The sequence below is a fragment of the Nicotiana tabacum genome, chromosome 5 (genome assembly GCF_000715075.1).
Source record: "Nicotiana tabacum cultivar K326 chromosome 5, ASM71507v2, whole genome shotgun sequence".
Lineage (NCBI taxonomy): Eukaryota > Viridiplantae > Streptophyta > Magnoliopsida > Solanales > Solanaceae > Nicotiana > Nicotiana tabacum.
Genome location: NC_134084.1, coordinates 104538362 through 104563581, shown reverse-complemented (window position 1 = coordinate 104563581; position 25220 = coordinate 104538362). Strand labels below are relative to the sequence as shown.

The window sequence follows — 25220 nt, the reverse complement described above, 5'->3', positions numbered from 1 at the left end:
TTGTAGAACATTATCACGCTGTATTTTCATGTATTTTATTGTATTTATTTTCTTTTTTTCATTGTAATTCAATATATCTCGTTGTATTCCATGTATTTCATTAGGAGTATATTATGTTAATTGATTCACTTTCCGTTTTAAAAACAGTGTAATCCTCTATTTCACGTCGTGAATACAGTCGAATACAATAATCTGTCCAACTGTAATCCCATGTTTTACTCCATGAATACAATCGAATACACTCGAATACAACAACTGATTAGCTAGATTTTCCTAATTCACGCCTATTTTTGCTACTGTATTCATGAACACAATAACTTAAATACATCAAATATATCTTATAACCACAAATAATGTATCTATAATATAGCAAATGGTATCTATAAATGGCTAATTACTACTAAAAAATAGTGCTTTATAAAAATTTATCATTAACTACCCCAAGTCCAATTCTTTAGCCCAAGTCCATTGCCCTAACCTACCCAAACCCCTTATCCTATAATAAAACCCAGATATAGAAAGAATACATCATCACATTTTTTAGACCTAGACCCCTACATAGAGAAAAGCGGTGCTCCCTCTCGATGTTCATCATCATCTTCTCAAAACAGGGGCACCAACGAACAGAACCCCTCCCCCTTGAATCCTTGTCGTCGCCGAGATAGAAAGCAACAGAGAATGAACTGCCTCTAAAATCCCCTTCTCTAACCTCACTCATCTCTCACTCAACTATTCTGGAAAAAAAAAAGAATTTCAGTTGATTGGCTGGTTATTTTCTGGGATTGTAAGAGTATTTAGACTCTCCAAAATTGATGGTTGATTGTTGAATCCGCGAGAGCTTCGAAAATCTGGGTTACAAAAGCTTTAGAAATTCTAAAAAAAAAGAAAAGAAGAAGAAGAATCTGGGTTTGCTGCTGTTGTTTCTTCTTTCACTGATTGAGCTCCATTCGTTTTTGCTTGGCTATTCTACACTTCACTTTGAGCATTAGGTACACGCACGCGAACTTGTATCTCTTTGTGTGTTAGAATAATTAAATTTCTTTTCTCTTATCTTCTATGAAATCCAGATTTATTGTTGCTCTCCTGTGACTTTCATTCCCTAATGTGCTGTTTAGTACAAGATTATGAGTTTACTTGTATATTTGGAAGCATCACATATGAGATTAATTGAATTTGAACCCCTAAAATGAATTCTCATAAGTTGACCCAGGTTTAATCAAGTGTTTTTATGTATTCTGGTGCTTCGATTTGACATGTTTAATTCTAAATGAACCTCCAGTGTTTTTTTTATTAAGGGTTATTCATGTTTCTTGGTTTAACCGTAAACAAACCATGGCTTTGCAATAAATCTTAGCCTGTTACAAAGGAGGCAGATTTGGCCATCGTTAGCTAAATTTGTAGCAAAGGACCTTCCTTCTTCCTCTTTACGGATTAGTGGCTATTTCGTTACCTAATATGCTATTCTGTTTTCTCTACATGAATGACCACACGTAAATATCAATTTTGTATAGCTATTAAATGTCAATAAGTTATGTTTGCTCCTCTGCATTGTAGGTAACTAGATTTGAATGAGTTCATGTTTTTGTTTCAATAATATTTTGTCGTTTCCTTTATGAGTCGTTTTGTTGGAATTGGAAAATGATAAACTTCAGATGTTCTTTTTTTTAGAGATTTCTTTAGTATTGATGAGTCACATGGATGAAAAAGCAAGTGAACCATCCCATGTGATTGGATTGGTTAATAAGGATGAAGATAATTTATTAGGACATTCTTTAAAAAAGTTGAAACGCATACATTCGTTTCATATGACAAGGTGGCTAATATCTTGATGTTTGAATTACTGGATCAACGTTGTGGCAGTAAGTGTGCCCGTTAACCATCGATTCTCCCAAAATGATCTAAGTATTAAATGTTAGCAATATATTAAGTTGAAACATTTTAATAAGTTCAAGGTATAAATTATGCTTTAATAATAATGATAGCCAAACTACAACCTTCTCTCACAATGATTGTGTATCCATACTTCTCATGACCCTCATATAAATTAAGCTAACACTTATAGAAAAAGTTTGAGGTGTGCCATAAATAAATTAAATCATCCATGTCCCTCACAAATGTTGCTATTAAAATTGAACCTTCGTAGTTGCTTTAGGCGCATTTCTTTAAATAATTCATCATAGCTACGGGTACGGTTCCCGTGACGTAGTTGCCTTTTTTTAAAAAAAAATCGGGTATACATTTCATGTGACCCAATTTCAATCTTCAACAATGTTAAATAGAACGTGTCGCGAACTGCGGGTGCATTTCATGTAGCGTGGTTCAAGACGTGTTTTAAATAGCACTGAGTCTCCCTAAAAACAATTAAAAGCGGTTATAAAGCTAAAAATGCACAATAGGTTTTAAAACATGTAGTAAATCAGATAATTAGGCCATTTTAATAGTTCAAGTGACTGTGCTCGAACCACGAAACCCGGGAATGCCTAACACCTTCTCCCGAATTAACAGAATTCCTTACTTAGAATTTCTGGTTCGTAGACTTATAAAGTAAAGTCGAAATTTCCTCGATTTGGGATTTAAAACAAACCGGTGACTTGGGACACCAAATAAACTATTCCAAGTGGCGACTTTGATAAAATAAATAAAATAATCTCATTTCGATTAATGTCACTTAAATTGAAAAAATCCCCTTATATCTCCCTCTCGGTTGGTAAAAAGGGAGGTGTGACAATGGCTTGTTCAGAAAATGGGTCGTGACATCTTCTTATATCAAAATCCTCATAAGTTTTTTAGACTAACCACAGTCATGCACAATTTTAAAAAATCTTACTTCATAAGGTCTAAAAACACCACAAAACCCTTAGAGGGCGTTTGGTAGGGTGTATAAGAATGGTGTGGAATAAGGTGCATGTATTAGTAATGCATGTGAGCATTAGTTATGCAAATATTATTTCTTATCTATTGTTTGGTGTGATGTATTAAAATTATAATGCATTGCATAATTTTTAAGAAAAATAGTTGTTTACAAAAATGCACTTCATATTCTCTAGCTTTAAGGGACTTTAAGGACAATTCTATCTTTAGCCATACTAATGTATGCATTAATAGCATTGGTATTACTAATTCCATGATTTTCTATGCATTACTTATACATAGGATAATACCAAGTATGATGTATAACTAATAGAAGTATTAGTTATACACAAGTTGAAAAAATGTACCAAACAAGGTATTAGTAATGCATAGAGCTAATGCTTGCATTATTTTTTCTAATACCTCCTACCAAACGACCTCTTAGAACCTAAGTACAAAACCAAAAAAGCAAAATAGTTCGATTGAAGTGAATCAAACTCGATCGATAGATACGAACATCATCTCGACTGTTATGGGTGATTTCTTTGATCCATAGGACCTCCCAACAGTTTAAGACTCTTGCTCTATCTCATCAGTCAATGCCTCAGCTTCACCATAGCTATAATTGCTAATCTGATTCACATTCCTTTCAATCTGATCATCATGTAATGACCCGACTGGTCATTTTGATTTTTAGAACCCCGTCCCCCTAAATAAGACTTCCCTCGCTTGCTTTAACTAATTTATGACCTGCGGGGATGGTTGGTTCGGGATTTGGAAGAGTTTGGGTTGGAATAGGCACACTTGATTCCCTAAGATTTTCTTAAAAGGCTAAGTTTGACTTTGGTCAACATTTTTAATAAATGGACCTGGACTTGTGTTTTGATGGTCCTGGAGGGTCCATAGGAAAATATGGGACCTGGGCGTATACCCGGAATCGAATTCCGAGGTCCCTAGCCCGAGTAATGAATTTTTGTTAGAAATTGTTAAACTGAAATTCTAAGGATTTAATGAAATTGAATAACGCTTGATCATGTTGGTATCGGGTCCGTATGTTGGTTCCAAAGCCCGGTACATGTCCAATATAACATTTAAGTCTTGTCTGTGAAATTTGGTGAGAAACGGGATTGATTTGACGTGATTCGGACGTCTGGTTGTAAAAATAAGAATTTGAATGTTCTTAAGGATTTCATGCGTTTTGGTTTTGAATCCGTAGTTTTAGATGTTATTTCGGCAATTTGATCGCTTGAACAAGTTTGTACAATGTTATTGGACTTGTACGAGTGTTCGGAGTGGATCCCCGAGGGCTCGGGTGAGTTTTGGGCATAGGTTGGGAGTAGAGCACACTAGATTTTTGGTGTTTTTGGTTGTTGCAGCAGATCTCGCAATTGCGAGTTGCGAGGAGGGCTTCACAATTGCGAAGGAGCCCGACCCAGGCAGAGTTCCGCATTTGCGATCCCATCAGAAGTCACAATTGCGAATCCTCAGTCGCATTTGCGATACAGCAGCATAAGCCCAGATTTCGCATTTGCGAGGCTTTTGTTGCATTTGCGAACCTGGTGTCGCAAATGCAACATCAGAGGCCTGGGCACAACTTTTAAAAATGGGACTTAGGCCATTTATTTCATTTAACTTCTACACTTGGCGATTTGGGAGGTTTCAAAGAGGGGATTTCAACCTAACATTGTGAGGTAAGTTATTTCTACTTAATGTGAGTTTAATACTTGGGTTTTGGGTAGATTAACACACTAAAATTAGTGAAAATCATGGGATTTGAGTGAAAACCTAGGGTTTTGATAAAGACAAGATTTAACTACGAAATTTGTTATGGAATGGAATAAAAATCATATATTCTTGATCCTTAGGCTATGGGTAACAACTTTCTTCAAAAAGTTTCAGAATCCGGGCACGTGGGCTCGGGGTCGAATTTTAGGAATGTTGTAATTTGGGTTGGGGAATCACCCTAATGGTTGGGATATGAACTTTTAAGCCTATATTGATTAGTTTCTATGCTATTTGGATAGTTTTGGCGTGTGTGGCACCAAATTGAGGATTTGGGCTTAAGCTTGGACCGAAAAGTAGGTCGTGAAGCGAGGTAAGTTTCATTTCTAACCTTGTAAGAGGGAATTGTCCCCATAGGTGAAATAATTGAATAATTTGCCACTAAATGCGGGGGCTACGTATGCACTAGGTGACGAGAGTCCATGCGTAGCCACTATTATGTTAATTGTCTGGGTAGTTAGGACCCGTATCATGCCATATTTGTGATTGTTTATATCCTTTCATGCTAATAAGATCACTTAGGATATGCTAGAGATTTCGAAATGAACATATGTGAACGTATGCACTTTCTTGAACACTTGTATGAATTATTTGAATATAAATGCGCCTTTTATGCATTTTCTTAATGATAATTGATATTTGTGCATTGGGCCGATCGTCTCGGTAGAAATAGATGCATCTATGGTCCGCGCCATTCGACCTTCTGGCAGTGCACAGTTTCTTTTCTGTTGGACCGAGCCGTACGACCTCGGCATAACGTGCGCATGATATTTATGTGAAATCTTATTCATGACTTACTTTGTTAGATGCTCTGAAATATAAATGGCTAGCTGTGATATTATCTAGGACATGACCGATCACTTTTTGCTATAAATTATTATTTATTTATGACATCCATGCTTAGCATAACACTTTATTATATTATTTGACCCTAGTAAGTATCAAGTCGACCTCTCGTCTCTACTTCGAGATTAGGCGGGATACTTACTGAGTACATATTATTTATGTACTCATATTACGTTTTTGTACTTAATTGTACATGATCTGAGGCAATTACATTTGGATACCAGTCTGGTGCGCGTTCTTGATCATAGTCCGAGACTTCCACGGTGAGCTGCTCCCTTTCTATGCCGTTCATCATCTTGATGGAGTCTCTCTTTACTTTTGGCTGTCTATTCTATTTCAGACAGTAGGATAGATTTACTCTTTTGTATATTCTATTAGATGCCCACATACTTGTGACACCAGGTCTTGGCACACACATTAGTAGACTATTCTTTTGAGGATTGTATAATTATTTTTGGTACGTTACTAATTATCACTTGTTTTAACTTCAAAGTAAGTAATTGTTATACTTGTTTTGGTAAACTAAAACGAGAACTTATTAATATTTTCGCGTTGGCTTGCCTGACAATGGTGTTGGGCGCCATCACGACCTATAATAAAATTGGGTCGTGACGCATCATCTCTACTACTTTTGCTTTCTTTGCTGCCCTTTATAGCACAAGCTCCAAATTCACTAACAAACCCAGTTTTACACTTTCTTGTTCCCTCATCAGCAACAGCATCATCATGTTATACTGCTAATCCAACCTTGTCACAACCAAGGCACCTGGTGAGTTTACATGTGAAAAGCAACTCAGCAATTCTATCTTTTTTAATTTCAACTCTTTGGAATGATTTACAGTTGTTACCTGTGAGCACATGATTTTGCCCTATATGAATTACTCCCACAAATTCAAAACAAAATAATTTCTTTTCGTTGTTTGTAATTTCGTGGATTTTTGTGGCATTTTTCGTTAATTGTTTGTATTTGTCTGTGCACGTTACTTTTGTTTAATTCATGAAAAATACAAAAAATGTAATACATTTGCATATAGGACTTAATTTTACATCTTAGATTAATTAGTAAATTAATTTGTTTGACAAAAATAGAAAAAATCACAAAAATGACTCATTTTTGCATTTTACTTAACTTTGAATTTCTTTTAATTTGGAATTAATTAGTTGTGGTAAGTATTATTTTGAGTAATTAGCTTAATTTGGTAAAATATTTAGTTTAAGAGTAATTTAGGATTTGATTTAATTTGAAAAGGAAAAATTGATTAAAAATGAAAAAGTCAAATAAAAAGGGGCTGTGATTTGGGTCATTTGGGCAGACCCAAATGAACTTATTCCCCGTACCCGCTCGAGTCCGGCCCAGCTTCCCCCCAATACCCGGTCCACCCGTTCAGCTGACCAAACGACCCCGTTTCCCAGGTTCTCGATCTGAGCCGTTGATCCTGCGTGATCAGAAGGCCAGGAACTGGGGTCTTTGTCACATATAAGTGTCCGAATCCGCCTACCCCCACTCTAACTCATCTCTTTCATTGCCTTTTTCTTCAGAGATCAAACCTCAACCCTAGCGCCGCCCTAGTTTCCTCCGGTGGCGGTGCCGTCTCCCAATCCATCCCAAATTGATACTACAAGACCACCACGACTCCCTCGTTCTAAATCCCTGATTGGTTTCCCTCGAATCTTCACCAGACCCGTCGAATCTGGGTTTGAAGATGAACCCTAAAATTCAAAAAATCCCAAATCGAGTTTTTGTGAAACATTTAGGTCTAATATGACATTATTTGTATGTTCTTTACAAGAACACACGATTAATATCAGATTTGGCCAAAAATTCGAAGATTTGAAGATTCAGGTTCCATTCTCCACTGTCCGGGCTTTAGTAGGAATTTTCTTCACTTTTTTTTCTTTTTCTATTTTTCTGCTTCTTCTCTTTTCTGTTCGTTTTCTTTGTCCCTCTCCTTTTCCTCCAGTCTTTCCTTAGTTGGATTTCTTGATTTGAATTTGGTAAAATATTAAAGCATTGATTATAAGTTTATGTGTTTATATGGTGTTTGTATTTATTCCGTGAGCTTTTCAAATTTTCTTGTAGAAGTTCTTGTAAATTCCGTTTTAGTTTATGCATATTGCCCGTTCAAGTTCTGTTATGTTTTTCCAGTCATATAATTGGCTCAGGTTAATTCGAATATGTGATTTATTTGTAGCTCATTGTTTTAATTTAAAAGAAGATCAGTCAGTTGAGCTTAGTTTAGTTATGAAAAAATCAAGTAATTTTGTTCTTCTAATTTTCAAATGAGCTTTTGATATTGTTTGGGCCTTCGATGTCATTTTTGAATCCTTCGTAGGGGCCTTTTAAGTGTTGGGTCAAACTTGACCCATCAACACTTCAAATTGGGTCAATTTGACCCATATCTCTGCCTGGACCAGGGGTGATTTCCAGGTGCTTAAGGGGTAGTTTAGGAACTTAGGCCTAAGGAATCTTTGAATAACTGAATAGGAAGCTTCTAGGAAGCTGGGGTTTGGGACTATTCTGAAATGCTGAAATTTACAACAGGGGCACTTAGGCTAAAATGAAAATTTTAGAAGGTGCAAAGTGCAAACCTGATTTTCTTTAGGTTGCCCTAGTAGCTTGCCTATAAAGGCACCTTAACTTGACACTCAAGTCAGGAAGTAGAGACATAATCCAGAGAAAACAAAAATGGCTGAAAATTTCAATAAAATCACTGTTTCATTGAACTTCTTCTATGATTTTTGAAGTTTTTTTTAAAATTTCTGAAACAATTTCTGATTCATCTGGGGTGGAAATGGATTGAATTTGGGTCTTGTAAAAGTTTGGTTTGAAGTTTGCTGGGTTATTATTCGATTGAACCGTGTTTTTTAGACTGCTGCACATCATGTTTCTGGTTTGAAATTGGTTTTACTGATTATTTCTTGCTGCTGAAGTTCTGGTTCTGCTGCTGTCTACTGCTTTCCTCACTTCTTTTTCTTTCAATCTCCAGGTATCTCTTTGAACTTTGAATGGAAATTGAAGCTGTGAATGTGGCTTTTGTATGGAAAGTTTGTTTCTGTTGAAGTTCAATAAAAACTGCTATTTGTTTGAAGCTTGGTTTTCATATTCTGCTCGGTTTATTTAGCTTCTTGTCCATTTCTCCTCTTATTTTTTTTCTTAAACGTAATAGATTTGTAATAATAATTGCTCTAGTGATTCATGTTTAAGTGTTAAAATTGTATGAAAGTTTGAAGTGGAACCATGGTAATTAGCTCTTTGTTTCGCATTTCTTTAGTTGAGTTGAGCTTAATTAGTTTCATTGCTCAATGTTTGAGTACTCCTTTGAATAAGGTTGATCGGTTTATTCCCCATTTGAAGTCTGTCAATGTTAACTTAGCATAGATGGTTGATTGGAATATGTAAGTGTCTTAGTTTTAAAACAATTTGTCATACTTAGTATTTGCATCTATTTGGGACTATTTCTTTCAAGGGACTGTTGGCATTTCGTGTTGTTAGGCATGGTGTCAAGTGCAATTATAATCGATTTCTTTTGTAATTAAAGGCATGCTCTAATAGAATTGTTGGGTTAAGATTGGCAAACATATTTACCATTTAGAACCATATGGTTATTATAATTGATAAACTTGGTTTTGAAGTTGGCAATATGGTCATTTATGTAATATGAGTCTCAAACTAGTTCAGTATTTTGTTGTGAATGTTTAGGGTGGGCCTTGTCAAGGTCTGGCCATCTGGTCCACCATTGCTCCTTCCCCAGCATGCCTTTGAACAACCTCGTTTAGGTGGTGCAGATTAGGTTGCTGTCGTTGGCCCATTTATGTTCAAAGTTCCCCCTTTTGTTGATTCTACTCTCAGACCAGGCTTCACTGGAGCCCAATTTTCTCCGACGTTTAATCACGAGAGTCAGCATGCGACGACTGGGCCAGCTGCCAGCCCAAGCCCTTTCAACCAAATGCTCGATTTTCTTTTACGCTAGCCCATTAATTATTAAATTTAGTTGAACATCAGCCTTGAAATAAGTGCAAATTCCCTTAGTCATTTAGTTAGTTAATCAACCTCTTTTTAAAAGTAGATCGGAGGTGTGCCAAATTAGACAATAAAGATAATTTATGACCCTCCAAAATTTAGTTTGAATTCCCTTTTAAAATAAATTGAGGTGCGCCGTGCCAAACAAAAATCTCAAATGCGTGGCCCTCATTTAATTATTTCTTTTAAAATCCTTAAAATTCGAGGCGTGCCATTTAGCAAATTTTCCATGGCCCTCGCAAAGTTAAAAACGTGTAGTTGCTTTAGGCGCGTTATTTTAATAATATTACCTTCCTAAACTCGAGTGCACATTTCATGTGACCCAAATCCAAATCTTAACAACGTCAAATACAATATGTCTCAGACTGCGGCGCGGTCAAAAGATGTGTTTTGGCTGACGTTGAAATCTTCCTTAAAATGAATAAAAGCGGTTATAAAGTTAAAATGCACATAGGTTCAAAATGTTCTAAAATCAGATAATGGGCCAATAATAACAGTTGAGCGACCGTGCTAGAACCATGGAACTCGGGAATGCCTAACACCTTCTCCCGGGTTAACAGAATTCTTTACCCGGATTTCTGGTTCGCGGACTATAATACAGAGTCAATCTTTTCCTCGATTCGGGATTTGAACCGGTGACTTGGGATGCCATAAATTTTCCAAGTGGCGACTCTGAATCTTTTAATAAATAAATCCCGTTTCGATTGTCCTTTAATTGAAAAAATTCTCTTATACCCTTCCAGGGTGTAGGAAAAAGGAGGTGTGACATCACCATTACAACATACTCATTTATTCTGATTGTATCTGAATTTGCTAAAAGGGCAGCCAGGTGCACTAAGCTCCTGCTATGCGTTATCCTGCATTTGTGCAAGAGGTTGTTTACACGGCTCGAATCCGTGACCTCCTAGTCACATGGTAGCAACTTTACTAGTTGTGACAAGGCTCCCCTTCAATGTAACTGAATTTGCTGTCTGAAAATAATCACTCCATTTATTAATTGTCCTAGTAATTTTAGTGATAAGAAGGGGAACCTTGGCGTAGCTGGTAAAGTTGCTGCCATGTGACCTGGAGGTCACAGATTCAAGCCGTGGAAACAGTCTCTTGCAGAAATGTAGGTAAGGCTGCGTACAATAGACCCTTGTGGTCCGGCCCTTCCCCGGACCCCGCGCATAGCAAATTCTGATGAATCAAATCAATGTTACTCAGCAGTGGTGACCTCGAGCTTAGCGACCTCGAGATGAACTAAGAACAGTAAAATAAGAATAATGAATGTAAAGGACAATTCTGATGAATAGTAAGACAAAAGTAGGATAGTATATTCTTTGCCTAATGATTAGATAGATCTTTACAAATGATTGGGGTCCTCTTTATATAGGAGGGGAGCCCTAAATAAAGTACATTTCCATTTATAGTAAAAAAATCTTATTGGGACAGTTGTATAACCGCCTGGTAAGGATTTGTACTAATTCGTACAAATCTATTTCGAAATTTATGCCATGATCTTGGGGACGCGGCGAGAATCTTGTCCTTCTGTAACAAACTCACAACGACACTATCTCCGAGTTGGTCATACTTGACTCTGATGTTCCTCGAACACTTAGGTCTCCGAGCCCCTTATTCTTCCTTCAAGCCCGAGCCTGGTCTTTATCGAACTTCTGCCCTTGGTGCAACGTTTCGGGCCTACTAAATCGGGGGCACCTGATTTTACCGTATACAGATAGTCCCCGTGTTTCTCAGAGTATAACGACAAGAAACGAATTGAGTCCTTGATTTCTACCCCGATTTGCCACGACATCATCATCGTGATGCAAACGACTGAAGAAACGAAAGCTTGGAAGCCGGCCTTTCCCGAGGAAAACTCCGAGAACTTTTAGCGAGTCCGACGGCGGGGAAGATTCTGAGGGCGAAGACACTTCCGCCGATAAGGACCGTGCAGCTTAGGTTTCATGCTCTTAGTAATTTTTCGCTTTTGAGGTTGATTGGCCCTTGCGAGGAACTCTCGATCGTGATCTATAGCTCTTGCAAAAAGGTTTATACAAAGCCCTTTTCCTTCCATGGCTTTTTAAATCTGTTACCCTTCTGTGCGGGTCAAAGCGCCTTAGCATAAAATTCCTTTTAAATGTCCAAAGTTTGAGATGTTAATGACCGACAATAAGTTCTGCCCTCGAACGTTTCTAATCAATGATCCTCGAATGACCATTCGAACTTGAGTTTGAGTAGCTCGTAGGCTCAACAGTCGATGAGGTAAGGTAGCCCTTGGGCTTGACAAATGAGTGAGTGCACGCTCGAACTTGAAATGAAAATAGCCTTTAAGCTTTATAGCCGAGTGAAGATTTGCTCGAACTCGAAGTAAAGTTAGCCCATAGTCTATATGGATAGTCCCTAAGTGAGGGTTTGCTCGAACTCGGGTTAAGATAGCCCTTGGGCTTTTATGATCGAGTGAGGACTTGCTCGCACTCGAAATAGAGTTAGCCCTTAGGCTTCATAGATAGTCCCCATGTGAGAATTTTCTCGAACTCGGGTAGCCCTTGGGATTAGTAGTCGATGAGTACTTGCTTGAGCTCGAAATAGAGTTATCCCTTAGGCTTCATAGATAGTCCCCGAGTGAGAATTTTCTCGAACTCGGGTAGCCCTTGGTCTTAGTAGTTGAGTGAGTACTTGCTTGAACTCGAAATAGAATTATCCCTTAGGCTTCATAGATAATCTCCGAGTGAGAATTTTCTCAAACTCGGGTAGCCCTTGGGCTTAATAGTCGAGTGAGTACTTGCTCGAACTCGAAATAGAGTTAGCCCTTATGCTTTATAGATAGTCCCCGAGTGAGAATTTTCTCGAAATCGTATAGCCTTTGGGCTTAGTAGTCGAGTGAGCACTTGCTAGAACTCGAAGTAAAGTTATCCCTTAGGCTTTTTTAGATCGGCCCTTAGGCTCTTTAAGTTGGGCCAATTCAGCCTTTAAGACGGTTATATTTTTTCCCTCTTTTCGGCTAAAAAACTTAGTGAAAATTTCTTTATGCCTTAGTATGTGTTTTTTGTACCGGTTGGGTTTTTTGAGGGGTCAATCCATCAGAACCCATTCGTGTTAATACCTCTTGAGGCTTTTTCGAAGGCTGATGTTATTGAAGCCTTTGAATTATTCGAAGGTTGATTTTATCGAAGCCTTTTTGCTTTTGCCGAGGGTAGCCGAGTTTAACCGGTTTTTCGAAGTATTTGAAGGCCTTTAATTTATGGTGGAAGCCGGACGTCTTCGAGGCGCATTATTTCAGCCGTAGCCTTTTACATGACCGTAGTCTTTAATATGGTTGTAGCCTTCGGATATGTCTCTTGGACTTGTTTCCCGATAACCTTTCGAACTTGTCCGAAAGGTTAGTCCCCGAGTATGATGGCCTTGGCCTTTGCGTCGAGGGATGCCTCTTTTAGGTCTTATAAATTCGAGTTCAAGTACTCGAATGTGTTGACTGTCGATAACAGTCCCCGAGTATTCGAGGTGTATTTGCATTTTAGCCCTTGGGTCGTTTCCCGTGGAATCATAGGTATGATGTTCGTATAGTAGCAAGTTTCTTTGATACACAAAGTGCTTTGATATAGAAAAAATGCTTCTTTGGATAATTGGTACATGCATGCATGTTTCACCATCGGGGCTCGACTATTCTATACGGACACGATTCATCTGACCGTTTGGCCCATTACAAAGTGCTCCTATCGAGACCCGATGTCCCGAAGTGATTTTCTTGCAGCAAAGTAGACATTCGAGGGTAATGCCCTTCAGTACTCGAGGCTTATTGTAGGGAACCTCGGATACATTGAATTGTTATAAGTCAACACGATAATGGTTGCCTCGTTAAAATCCTTATCGGAAAAACCCATTTGGGACAAAAACTGGTCTAAGGGAAAAAGAATGCAACGTGTACTTTTAAGGTCCAAAGCTTCATGTCGATCCTTGTCGAGAACCTGCAAGTGTTAGTCGATAAAATAGAAAAGATTGGACTGGGGTCGTACCTTTATATGGATGTTGGATATTTAACGTGATCTTCCTCGGTAGCAAACCCCCGTGAATTTTGACCTCGATCATTTCTCCTCTCATTTCGTGAAAAGCTTTGCCCAGACCTGCTGCTTCTACGGTCTGCATTATATGGTTGATATCGATCTCTATTCGACCTCGGCTCTTAATCAACGTCCTTTTTTATCATACCCATGAGCCTACTAGGATAAACGGACCCCGAAGGAGTCCCTAATTGATCATCCTCGACTCTAATCTTCGACTGGTACTTATTATGTACGTCGGTCCAAGTGACAGCCGGGTACTCGAGTAAACTTGCTTCAACTGATGTGAAGCTATAGAACTCTGAGTGTTGAGACCTTGAGTGAAAGCTTGAACGGCCCAATCATCGGTGACCAGAGGCAAATCCATTCTCTCTGCTTGGAACCGAGATACGAATTTTCTGAGTATCTCGTTATCTTTCTGCCTCACCTTGGAAAGGTCTGATTTCCTCGTTGCAATTTTAATGGCTCTGGCGTGTGCTTTTACAAAGAATCTGCAAGTATAGCAAACGAATCAATAGAATTAGGGGGTAAGTTATGATACCATATCAAGGCACCCTTGGACAGAGTCTCCCCGGACTTCATCAGTAGTACAGATTCAATTTCGTCATCTTCCATGTCGTTTCCTTTGATGGCGCACGTATACGAGGTGACTTGTTTATTCGGATTGGTCGTCCCGTTATACTTGGGAATCTCCGACATACGGAACTTCTTGGGTATTGGCTTCGGAGCCGCATTTTGGGGGAAGGGTCTTTGCACGAACTTTTTAGAATCTAGTCCTTCTAAGATCGGGGGTGCCCCCGGTATTTGATTAACACGGGAGTTATAAGTCTCCACTTTTTTGTCATTATCCTCAATCTTCTTCTCCCGGATTGGATTCTCTTGGTGAGTTCCTCGAGCATCCTCATAATGGTGGGGTCATCCCCCGAGTTATTTCCATTCGACCTTTCTGGTGCTGGTTCAGCACGTCGAGTGTTTTCATGTTCAGCTACACTCGGAGTCATATTCTGACTTTGAAGTTGAGCGATGGCGACCTGCTAAGCTTGTAGCATCTCTAATATCACTTAGAGGCTGATTTCCCCATCTCCCATTCCTTGTGTTCCTTGTCCACCAGATCCAGCTTCCCTACGTATACTCCCCCGAGGTCTGTGCCTAAATCCGCGTTTAGATCAATGTACGAACTAACATCAACTGGTTCCATATTTGGCACTTCCCCAGGGTTCACTAGTGGTACACCGACCCCTATATTGTTGTTTTCTCCAAGACCTTCGTTGTCATGAACAAGTGCAATTTGTGAGCTAGACATGTTTCAACCTAAGAATCAAAAATTCTAGACAAGAAAAAGTGTAAAAATAACGAGTGTAATGAGAATCATTAATGAAATAATCACTATTATCTTTAGCCCCACGGTGGGAGCCAAACTGTTTACCTCGAAAATACGAGTAATAATTAAATTTAATTTGCGGTTTTAAAGATATGTGATTTTGTTCAATACCAATTAATAATCAAGAAATATGAAGTAGAAATAAAAGAAATAAGTGAATCAAACCAATGTTACTCCGCAGTGGTGACCTCGAGCTTAGCGACCTCGAGATGAACTAAGAATAGTAAAATAAGAACAATGAATGTAAAGGACAATTCTGATGAATAGTAAGAGAAAAATAGGATAGTATATTCTTCGCCCAATGATTGGATAGATCTTTACAAATGATTGAGATCCCTTTATATAGGAGGGGAGTCCTAAATAAGGTACATTTCCATTTATAGTAAAGAATCTTATTGGGACAGCTGTATAACCGCCTGGTACAGATTTGTACTAATTCGTAAATATCTATTCTGGAATTTATGCCATGATCTTGGGGATATGGAGAGAATCTTGTCCTTCTGTAACAAACTCACAATGGCACTATCTCGGAGTTGGTCATACTTGACTCTAATATTCCTCGAACACTTAGGTCTCCAAGCCCCTTATCCTGCCTTCGAGCCCGAGCTTGGTCTTTATCGAACTTCTGCCCTCGGCGCAACATCTTGGGCCTACTAAACTAGGGGCACCTGATTTATACGTATTCACAATCATAAGATTTTATTTCAAGAGGTGGAATGATACAGGAATTATATTCCAAAGATATCTCTTTACCTCGAATATACGAGCAACAATTAAATTTGATTTGTGGTTTTAAAGATATGTAATTTAGTTCAATACCAATTAATAATCGAGAAATATGAAGTAGAAATGAAAGAAATAAGTGAACCAAACCAATGTTACCCAACAGTGGTAACCTCGAGCTTAGTAGCCTCGAGAAGAACTAAGAGCAATAAAGTAAGAACAATAAATGTAAAGGACAATTCTGATGAACAGTAAGAGAGAAAAGTAGTGTCACACCTCCTTTTTCCGCCCCGCGAGGGGGCAAGGGAGTTTTTTCCAATTAAAGGACAATCGAAACAGGATTGGTTTATTTATTTCAGAGTCGCCACTTGGGAGATTTAGGGTGTCCCAAGTCACCAATTTTAATCCCAAATCGAGGAAAAGAATGACTCCATATTACAGTCTGCGTACCAGAAATCCGGATAAGAAATTATGTTAACCCGGGAGAAGGTGTTAGGCATTCCCGAGTTCCGTGGTTCTAGCACGGTCGCTCAACTGTTATATTCGGCTTGATTATCTGATTTTATACAAATATGAACTTATGTGCAAATTTTAACTTTTAACCGCTTTTATCATTCACTGCTATTTTATAGGACTTGCAACGTCGTGAAAATATATCTCGAACCACGTTACATCAATGCACCCGTGGTTATTGACATATCTCGACTCGGTTGAGATTTGGATTTGGGTCACATAAATGTGCACCCGAATTAAGGAGAATAAATTATTAAGACACGCCTAAAGTGACTAACGTATTGTTATTTTGGGGAAGACCGTAACATTTGCTAAACGACCTGTCCCGGATTCTGAGTATTTAATACATATATTTTGTGAGGGCCCTGCAATTTGTCCCTTTTGTTTGGCGAGGCTCGTCTCATTTTTATTTTTAAAAGGAATTTTGCGACATCATGGACACGCATCTCGAACCACGTCACAATCAATGTACCCGTGATTAGAAACACATCTCGAATCCGTCAAGATTTGGATTTGAGTCACATAAATGTGCACCCGAATTTAAGAAGGTAAAATTATTAAATACGCGCTTAAAGAGGCTATCGCGTTATTATTCCGGGAGGGTCGTGAGATTTGCTAAACGACCCACCTTGGGGACCGAATGCTTCAATATATACATTTAACGAGGGCCCCGCAATTTGTGCATTTTTCTTTATTTTTGTCGAGGCTCATCTCGTCCTTATTTTAAAAGGATATCCTATAACAACTACGTTTCTTGTCGCGTTTGTCTCTACTAATAGAAAACAGAAATAGTCCTAGTTAATTACATGCTTATAGGCTTATTTATAGCAGGATTCAAAATGCTTTTGCAGAATAAGTAAACGTGATTACGCACACGGACATCTGATTGAACATTACGGGCCCAAATCCATCTCATGCGGGATGGGCCAAACCTGGGCCACTGTTTGTTCGATGCGGGCCTGCTTGGTCTGTTTTGACCTAGGCTCGACCTTCATGAGGTTGAGATTGCAAGCTTTGTGTTCTTTGTCTTAACGTGTGGTTTACCAGTTATATGAGACAATTTATCAGAAGAGAAAGAGCTTAGCTAATAATGTACAGTTTTCATGCTTGGCATACATTACAGAATATACCACACAATTAAACCAAATCTAAGATTCAACCTACTGCATTGGGAATACTTTTATCTACCAGCCTGCATATACAAACTAACGTTTAATTACCCTACAATTGATATCTACTAGGCATTCAAACTATCTTCAGGTATCCAAACAACACTGCAAACTATCATGCATTACATGAGGTTTAACATAACAGTCTATAAAAAAAATCTTCAGATCTTCTCTTTTGTATTCATGCTCAACCTTCAAGTTGCATTGACAATGTTCTAATCGTGTACCTGGTATAGCCAAGCAAAAGAGGAAAGGAATGATCAGCTGAGTAGTATGCAACAAACACAGCAACAGCAGATACACAGCAATAACACAGCAACAACAACCAGCCAACAATGATGAAGCTCACGAGCAGTCGAGCCACAAACAAACAATCCCAGAAACAAAGTAATGAACCGGCAAAAAACAGCAGAATATTCAAAGTAACCACACCAACAGTTTGACAATCACGACCAGCTCAAAAGGGCAAACAACAGAACTTGGCCAAGACAGCTTGACCAATGTGAGCTCTTATGTAGTTTACAGACAATGTTTGGTTACAATATCCTCTGAATTTATGTTTCTTTCTTTCAGTTTTTTCCAGCAAAAAAACCTCTCTTTTCAAAAAAAAGAATCCCCCTTCTTATAGCCTAAACTCAGCACTTTACAGCCTGCTGGACAACTCAAAATTCCCCCCTCCCTGTTGTTTTTCCACTCAGTTATTTTAAATAACAAAACTCCCATGAAATCCCTGACAGCCCCTCTCTCTTTTTGTTGTTAAAGTGTCCTAATCTCTTGTTTATTTAGCCAAAGTATGGGCAGCAGGAATATAATCTGACAGCACATGCTGTCCAATTATTTTAATTCCTTAACAGCTGATCATACGCATGCTGCCCACAATCTGAACCAAATAAACATGGCATCTGTAAGCACGTGATTTTTGCCTCACGGACGATCGCTCCAAAAGAAAATAAAAATAGTGACAAATGGTTTCGCTGTACAATTTTTCGATCTTTCCGTAACATGTGTTGTTGGTCATTTGTGGGTCTGTCCATTTTGCATCTAGTCATTATCAAACAAAAATACAAAAATATGTGTCAGTAAAAGAAAATTCAAAAAATAATATATATATGTGTGCGTCCTTCGTTCTAGGCTTTTAGTTAACTTACTTGAATATTTGGTGTTAATTGTGTTAAAATGTTCCATTGTTGTTTAGTTTTAATTTCATTATTTTATTGTCTATTATTTTATTTTTGAAAAATGAAACTAGAAAAAACAAAAAAAGGGAAGAAAGTCGGTTGGGCCCAAGGAAATAAACCAAAAATAGGCCCAAACCAATTCGATCAGGTCCAGTCCAAAACCGGCTGCCCAGGCACCTCCTGAAACGACGTCGTTTCAAGCAAATCAATCTGAGCCGTCCGTCCCAGCCGATCCAACGGTTCAGGACCTCGTTCAGCGACCCATGTTCAAACCCGACCCAAATAACCATCCTGACCCAACCCCTCACTTAAACCAAACGACCCCGTTTAACTACCAAATGACCCCGTCTCATGTCTCATCCTCAGATCCAAGCCGTTGAGATCATCTAATCTAACGGCTCAGATCCAATTAGACTCCCCATATATAAACTCAACCCTTCACCCCACGCCCCCTATACCAACCCCACCCTTCAGTCATCTCCTTCCCCGAACCCTGAAACCCCCAAACCCTAACGCCGCCCTAGTTTCCCTTCCACCAAAACCCGGCGGCATGAACGCCGGTGGCCACCTCCTGAACACCCTAGGACCACCTCACTCTCCTGAACATGGATCTACTATCCATTTGCCTCGAATCACTTTCGTTCGTCTCGAATCTTCATTTGAAGATTTGAGTCGAACCCGGACCTATACCAAACCTCACCATCTTTGTATCAGCCACTCCCCTGACCTTCCTCGTGACCAAACCAAGCTTGGTTTGGTCCGAATCTACCCACAACTCCCTAAAAATCAGATCTGGAAATCCAGACTCTAGAACACATGCACCTGGGGAATCCGGCCGGTTTGGACATGGGTTTGAGGTCTAATAGACAATAATCAAGGTGTTCTCATGTGAGAACACCCTGATTAAAGTTTGTTCGGCCTCAGAAGTTCGAAGTTGAATCAGATTTGGTAAGTTTTCCTTTCTTTTGTTTTATTTCTAAATAAGTTGTCAGCATATTTCTTTGTGTTTGTTTGTTATTTTGTTATTTTTCATTCGGACTTCTTTCATCTCTGTAAAGACCTTTTATTTGGTCAATTGTTTTCTGGGTATGATTTGAATGTATTCTGTGATGTACATGTTCGATTAGAGTAGTCGTCAAGCGAATTAATTCATATAGCCCTAGTAATTGAACAAAAACTGTCTGATGCCCTTTAGGTCCCTGTATGTGTTGTTTATTTGAACGACTGATTATTACCTGTTATGATTAGTATAGTCGACTCGATAAATGTCGTCGATCAGTTTTCTATAACTAATGAGTCGAATGAGCTAATAATGTCGCATGACTAATTGAACCTTGCTATTGACTGAATGCCCCAGCATTGTTTGAAATGGTTTGTTTGCATTATGAAACTGACTGAAAAGGTTCAGTCCAGGCAGTCTTGAATTTGAACTTCCATCAGTTCAAAAATGCCCTGATGCTGCAATAGGCAGGGCAGTAATAATCAAGGTCAAGCAGGGGTATTCTGGGGTTTGAAAAAGGCAGAAAAGGTTAGTTTAAATGAAGCTGGCAAGTAGGGTACTAATTAAGATTAAACTAATACTAATGGGGAGCAAGACATAAGAGTATGGGGCTTAAAATGAATAAATAAAACGAGCCCATAACTCTTGATTAAACAAAGACCAGGCGTGGGGAACAAAGGGGCTGGCACCAAAGATGCTTAGGCATGGGCTTTAAAGAGTATGGGCAGGCTGCAAGTTGCAGCATGAGGGCAGCCTAGCTGCGCTGAGTCATTTGGCTTATAAATAGGCCATTTGAGAACTGAAAAAGGGCTGGACTTTTAGTCTTCAGAAAAAAGAGAAAACAAAAGGGGAAATTTTCAGAACACTTTAACCAATCACTGCCCAAAACTGCAGGAGGAGCTAAATTGGTTGGGCTATTCTAGCCAAGCCAGTTATTCTAACTAGGATCATTACTGTTCCATTAAGAGAAAGGCTGTGTATTTCTGCTGCGATTGTTACTATACTGAGTTTTCTGTGTGCTGTGGTTCGAGTCTTAGTCTTCCTGATTGCTGGAACTGTATCGGGTATTAGCTGAGCTTTGTGGTTATTGGGTTTTTCTGTTGCTGTAACATTTGGTATCTTGGATTTTCTACTGGTTCATTACTCTTTTCTGGGATTGTTTGTTTGGGCCTCGACCACCTGTGGTTTCTGTTTGCTCTGGAAACTGTGGCTATTTGTCTGTTGGACTGTGGAAAGCATTTGTGGCTATTGGTTTGTTGTTGTTACTGTTTGGTTGTTGTTGCTGTGTTTACTGCATACTACCCAGCTGATCATTCCTTCCTTCTTTGTCCTCTATACCAGGTACACAATTACACTACCAATGTAACTCGAAAGTTTGAGCAATGAGTGTAAAAGAGAAGATCTGCAAATGTTGTTTATATACATGTACTGTTGTGTTGAATGTCATATAATGACTAATAGCTCATATTTTGGGATACTGAAGTTAGCTTACAAGCCTAGTTGATGTCAATATAGGGTATCGAATGATAGTTGTATATGTATGCTGTTAGATAAAAGTGGTCTCAATGAATTAGGTTGCATCTCAGATTTAGTTTACTTTGCCATATATGCTGTAATGTAGTCCAAGCATGAAATTTGTACACTGTAAATTAAGTTCTTTCCTTTCCAATGAATTGCCATACATAACTCTTAAAACCATGTTTCAAGATAAAGAACACAAATCCAGGGCCTCAACCTCATGAAGGTCGAGCCCAGGTCGAAGACAGACCAGGCAGGCCCGCATCGAGCGAGCAGTGGCCCAGGTCTGGCTAACCGCGCGTGGGCTAGATTTGGGCCCATGATTATTTATTCGACTGACTGTGCGCGCAGCCTTGTTCCTGATTTTAGCATTTCCGAATTCTGTTATAAAATAACTTGCGAGTATTAATTAATTAGGACTATCTCCTGCTTTCGATTGATAGAGACAAACACGACAAGAAACGTAGTTGCTATAGGATGCCCTTTCAAAATAAGAATGAGATGAGCCTCGCCGAATAAAAATACAAATTGCGGGGCCCTCAGTAAATACTTGTTTTAAATTACTTAGAATTCAGGAGGGCCGCTTAGTGAATTTCGTGGCCTTCCCAAAAATAATAACGTGATAGTCTTTTAGGCGCGTGTTTAATAATTTACTTTCCTAAAACTTGGGGTGTGCATTTCATGCGACCCAAATCCAAATCCCAAAACGTCAAATAAGATATGTTCCGGATTGTGGGTGCATTTCATGTGACGCAGTCCAAAGACATGTTTTAAGCGACGTTCACATTCCTAATAATAACAGTTAATAAAGTGGTTAAAAGATAAAATTTGCACATGGTTCATAATTGTATTAAACATCAGATAAACAAGCCGAATATAACAGTTGAGCGACCGTGCTAGAACCACGGAACTCGGGAATGCCTAACACCTTCTCCCGGGTTAACAGAATTCCTTATCCGGATTTCTGGTATGCAGACTGTAATATAGAGTCATTATTTTCCTCGATTCGGGATTAAAATTGGTGACTTGGGACACCCTAAATCTCCCAAGTGGCGACTCTGAAATAAATAAACAAATCCCGTTTCGATTGTCCTTTAATTGGAAAAACTCCCTTGCACCCTCTCTGGTGCGGAAAAAGGAGGTGTGACAGCTTTGGCGACTCTGCTGGGGATCAATAACCCAGAACCACTGGTTCAGGGTTAGAAATTCGAGCTTAGATAAGTTGTTATATTTGGCTTTATCTGATTTTTTACATGTTTTAAGCCTAATGTGCTAAATGTTGCTTTTACCGCTTTGATATTATGTGAACTGTATATAAATTGTGCTGAAATCCATCTTCTCTCTGAGTCTTCTAAATCATGAAGAAGGGCGTACTTCGTATGACTTCTTTTCTGTATAGTGTCAAATCCCAATTTAGAACGAGGTTCGGATAAGTTGCTAAGCCGGTGAAGCTTCTGTATTCCCGGTACGCTGCCCCCCCGGCTCGAGCTGTCCGCTCGGGTAAGCCAGGTCTAGAACAAACACCCAGGTTCTGAACCTAGTATAACAAAGCCACATGCCGGATCCCTAGTAGGAACGTTTATTTGCATCACGTGCATTTGACTTAGGGGACTCAACACAGGGGTTGGGTCCGTCTAGGAATAGCAACCTGAAATAGAAAAGGCCATCCTGATGCATCCTACTCACTGCTTGTGCATTTATTTGCTTCAAACATGCATGATGACCGGTTTTGAATGTTGGGAAATTTTTACAAAAAAATTATATATATAAAAAAAAATATATAGAAATAAACAGACCAGTTAGTTTATCGCTCGAACTACGCGGGTTTGATTCTCACCGGAGGTGAGATACGTAGGCAACCCTCATCGGGTCCAACCCCACCTTTTGCTAAAAAATCCAAAAACAAATAATAATGAAAAACAAAAAAAAAACATGTCAAAGATTTTTAATTTTGTCGTAAATAAGTCTAGTGATGTAACTTCCCCCTTTTACAAAAAATATAGCAAAAACAAATCTATCAAATTTTAATTGTCATAAAGAAGTCGGGTGCCGCTGTTTTATCAAGACATAGCCGAATGTTCCCGAAAGGGACGCCGGAAGGCTGGCTTTGCATAAACAGCCACTTTTGGGTCATTTTTAAGACTTGGTCCAGTTGACCCCCACGGCCTAAAAATCTTCGTCCCCGAGACGTTGAAAGGCCGTGTTTGCAATATTGACTTTTCTAATTTGAAAAACGATAAAAAGAGTTATAAATAAGTCAGGTGATGTTGTTTTGTCATAAAAAGCCGAATGTTCCCGAAAGGGACGCCGAAAGGCTGACTTGGCATAAACAGCCACCTTTGGGTCATTTTGAGATATGGACCCACACAGCCTTAAAAAGTTTCGTCCCCGAGACGTCGAAAGGCCGTTGTTTGCAATACAAGGTTTTTATCATAATTTGAAAAAAAAAACAAAGAGTCAACGGTCGGGTGAATGCCGTTTGGATGTTTAATCAAAAAAAAATATATGAAAAAATAAAATAAGCCGAGCCAGTTTCGGCCGCGTCTTAAACCGTTCTTGCCGAAGTAGCCTTAGAGTATCTGTCAGTTGTCGAAAGGTTATTTTTGTAAAAGAACGGACAAGTTTGTAAAAGTGTCATAAAATAATCCTCCCCGGCCTCAAAATTCATGTGAAATTTGGAAGGGGCCACATTGGCAAAAATAACCATTTGGTTGCATTTGTCGAACAGAGAAAGGGAGTTAGCCTTTTGTTTTTGAGTTTATAAATCTTTTGATCAAAATAGGCGGGTTGTTTGATTTTCAAGTTGGTAGGTCATCTTTAAACCTTTGAAACCCAGTTTGTTTTAATATGAAAAGTGAAAAGAAAAAATGTTCATTATTGTTTATCTTTTATTGGCAGAACTACGCCTGGTCTGATTCGCGCGGGGACGTGATACGTAGGCAATCCCCATAAGATTTGACCGCTTTTAATAAATAAAGAAAAGAAAATGTAAATAAAATAAAACGCAGGGTTTCGCAAAATACTTTAAAGAGACGAATGAACGAGCCGGAATGACGCATGTGGTTTGAAGCAAAGCATGTAGAAACGGTTAACTGCCTAGGTGCATTGCATCCTCTATGTGTTATGATCAAATCTGTTAAGCTCTAACACTAACAAAGTTTGTTGTTGTCTGATATCAGACAGTTAGTTGTTAAAGAATTCTGGCAACACATTCATACCAAACCAGATCCAAAGGACCGGTAGCAACAAGCATGACTACTTCAGAGAATAGTAATGAGGAAGAAAGGCCGATGAGCCAGTTGCTAAAAGAGGCAATGGAAAAGATTGAAAGGATGGGACTAGAGATGCATGCAATGCAGCTAGCCCTGGCCAAAACGCAAAAGAGCCCTGAGACACTGGGACACGTGTCGGAGTACCCTCACTCTGGCCCTTCCACAAGCCGCCCAAATCCCCTCTATCATCAAGAAAGAAGCCCTCATGATTCCCAAGCTCCACCACCCCATCAACCTCTCCCAACACCCAATATTCCCATTTTTGTGGGACCTGCATCAGCCCCTTTGCAGCGAACGACCAGTGAGCCATTGTTTCAGGCTCACGATACACAATACTATCCCCCTGAGCCTACATTCCACGCACCGGAACCACGGGCTTACAATCCCCATTTGGAAGTACCGGCAGAGGTTGAGAAGCCGGTTAAGGCCCCTGAACAGGATGAAGTGTTAAGAAAGTTCAAAAGCCTGGAGCAATCCTTTAGGAACTTGCACGGGCTGGGCAATCAAGTCAGCGTGGCATACAAAGATTTGTGCCCTTTCCCAGATGTCCAACTCCCGGTTGGGTTCAAGATGCCCAAGTTTGATTTATATGAAGGGCACGGTGATCCCATGGCACATTTGCGGGGATTCTGTAGCAAAATGAGAGGGGCAGGAGGCAAGGATGAGCTTTTGATAGCTTATTTCGGCCAAAGTCTGAGCGGATCTGCACTGGAATGGTATACTAGGCAGGATTTCAGCAGGTGGTACACGTGGGATGACCTGGCGCAGGCTTTTGCAGGTCATTTCCAGTACAATCTGGAGATAGTCCCTGACCGTCTCACGTTATTGAGAACTGGGAAGAAACCCGGAGAAAGTTTTCGCGAGTTCGGGTTCCGCTGGAGAGAACAAGCAGCTAGAGTCGATCCTCCCATGAGAGAGGGAGAGATG

General features: G+C 39.3%; 1 long non-coding RNA gene across 3 annotated transcripts; it reads left to right on the top strand.

Annotated features, from left to right (window-relative positions):
• The first annotated feature begins 520 nt into the window (after positions 1-520).
• LOC107801312 (uncharacterized) lies at positions 521-8722 on the top strand. Of its 3 annotated transcripts, none has more exons than XR_012709691.1 (3): positions 521-989; positions 4875-6247; positions 8466-8722. It is a non-coding gene; the product is annotated as an uncharacterized LOC107801312 (long non-coding RNA). The 3 variants fall into 3 exon arrangements; XR_012709690.1 differs by having other exon boundaries at positions 525-989; positions 6192-6247; XR_001651611.2 differs by lacking the exon at positions 521-989 and having other exon boundaries at positions 996-6247.
• The last annotated feature ends 16498 nt before the right edge of the window (positions 8723-25220 follow it).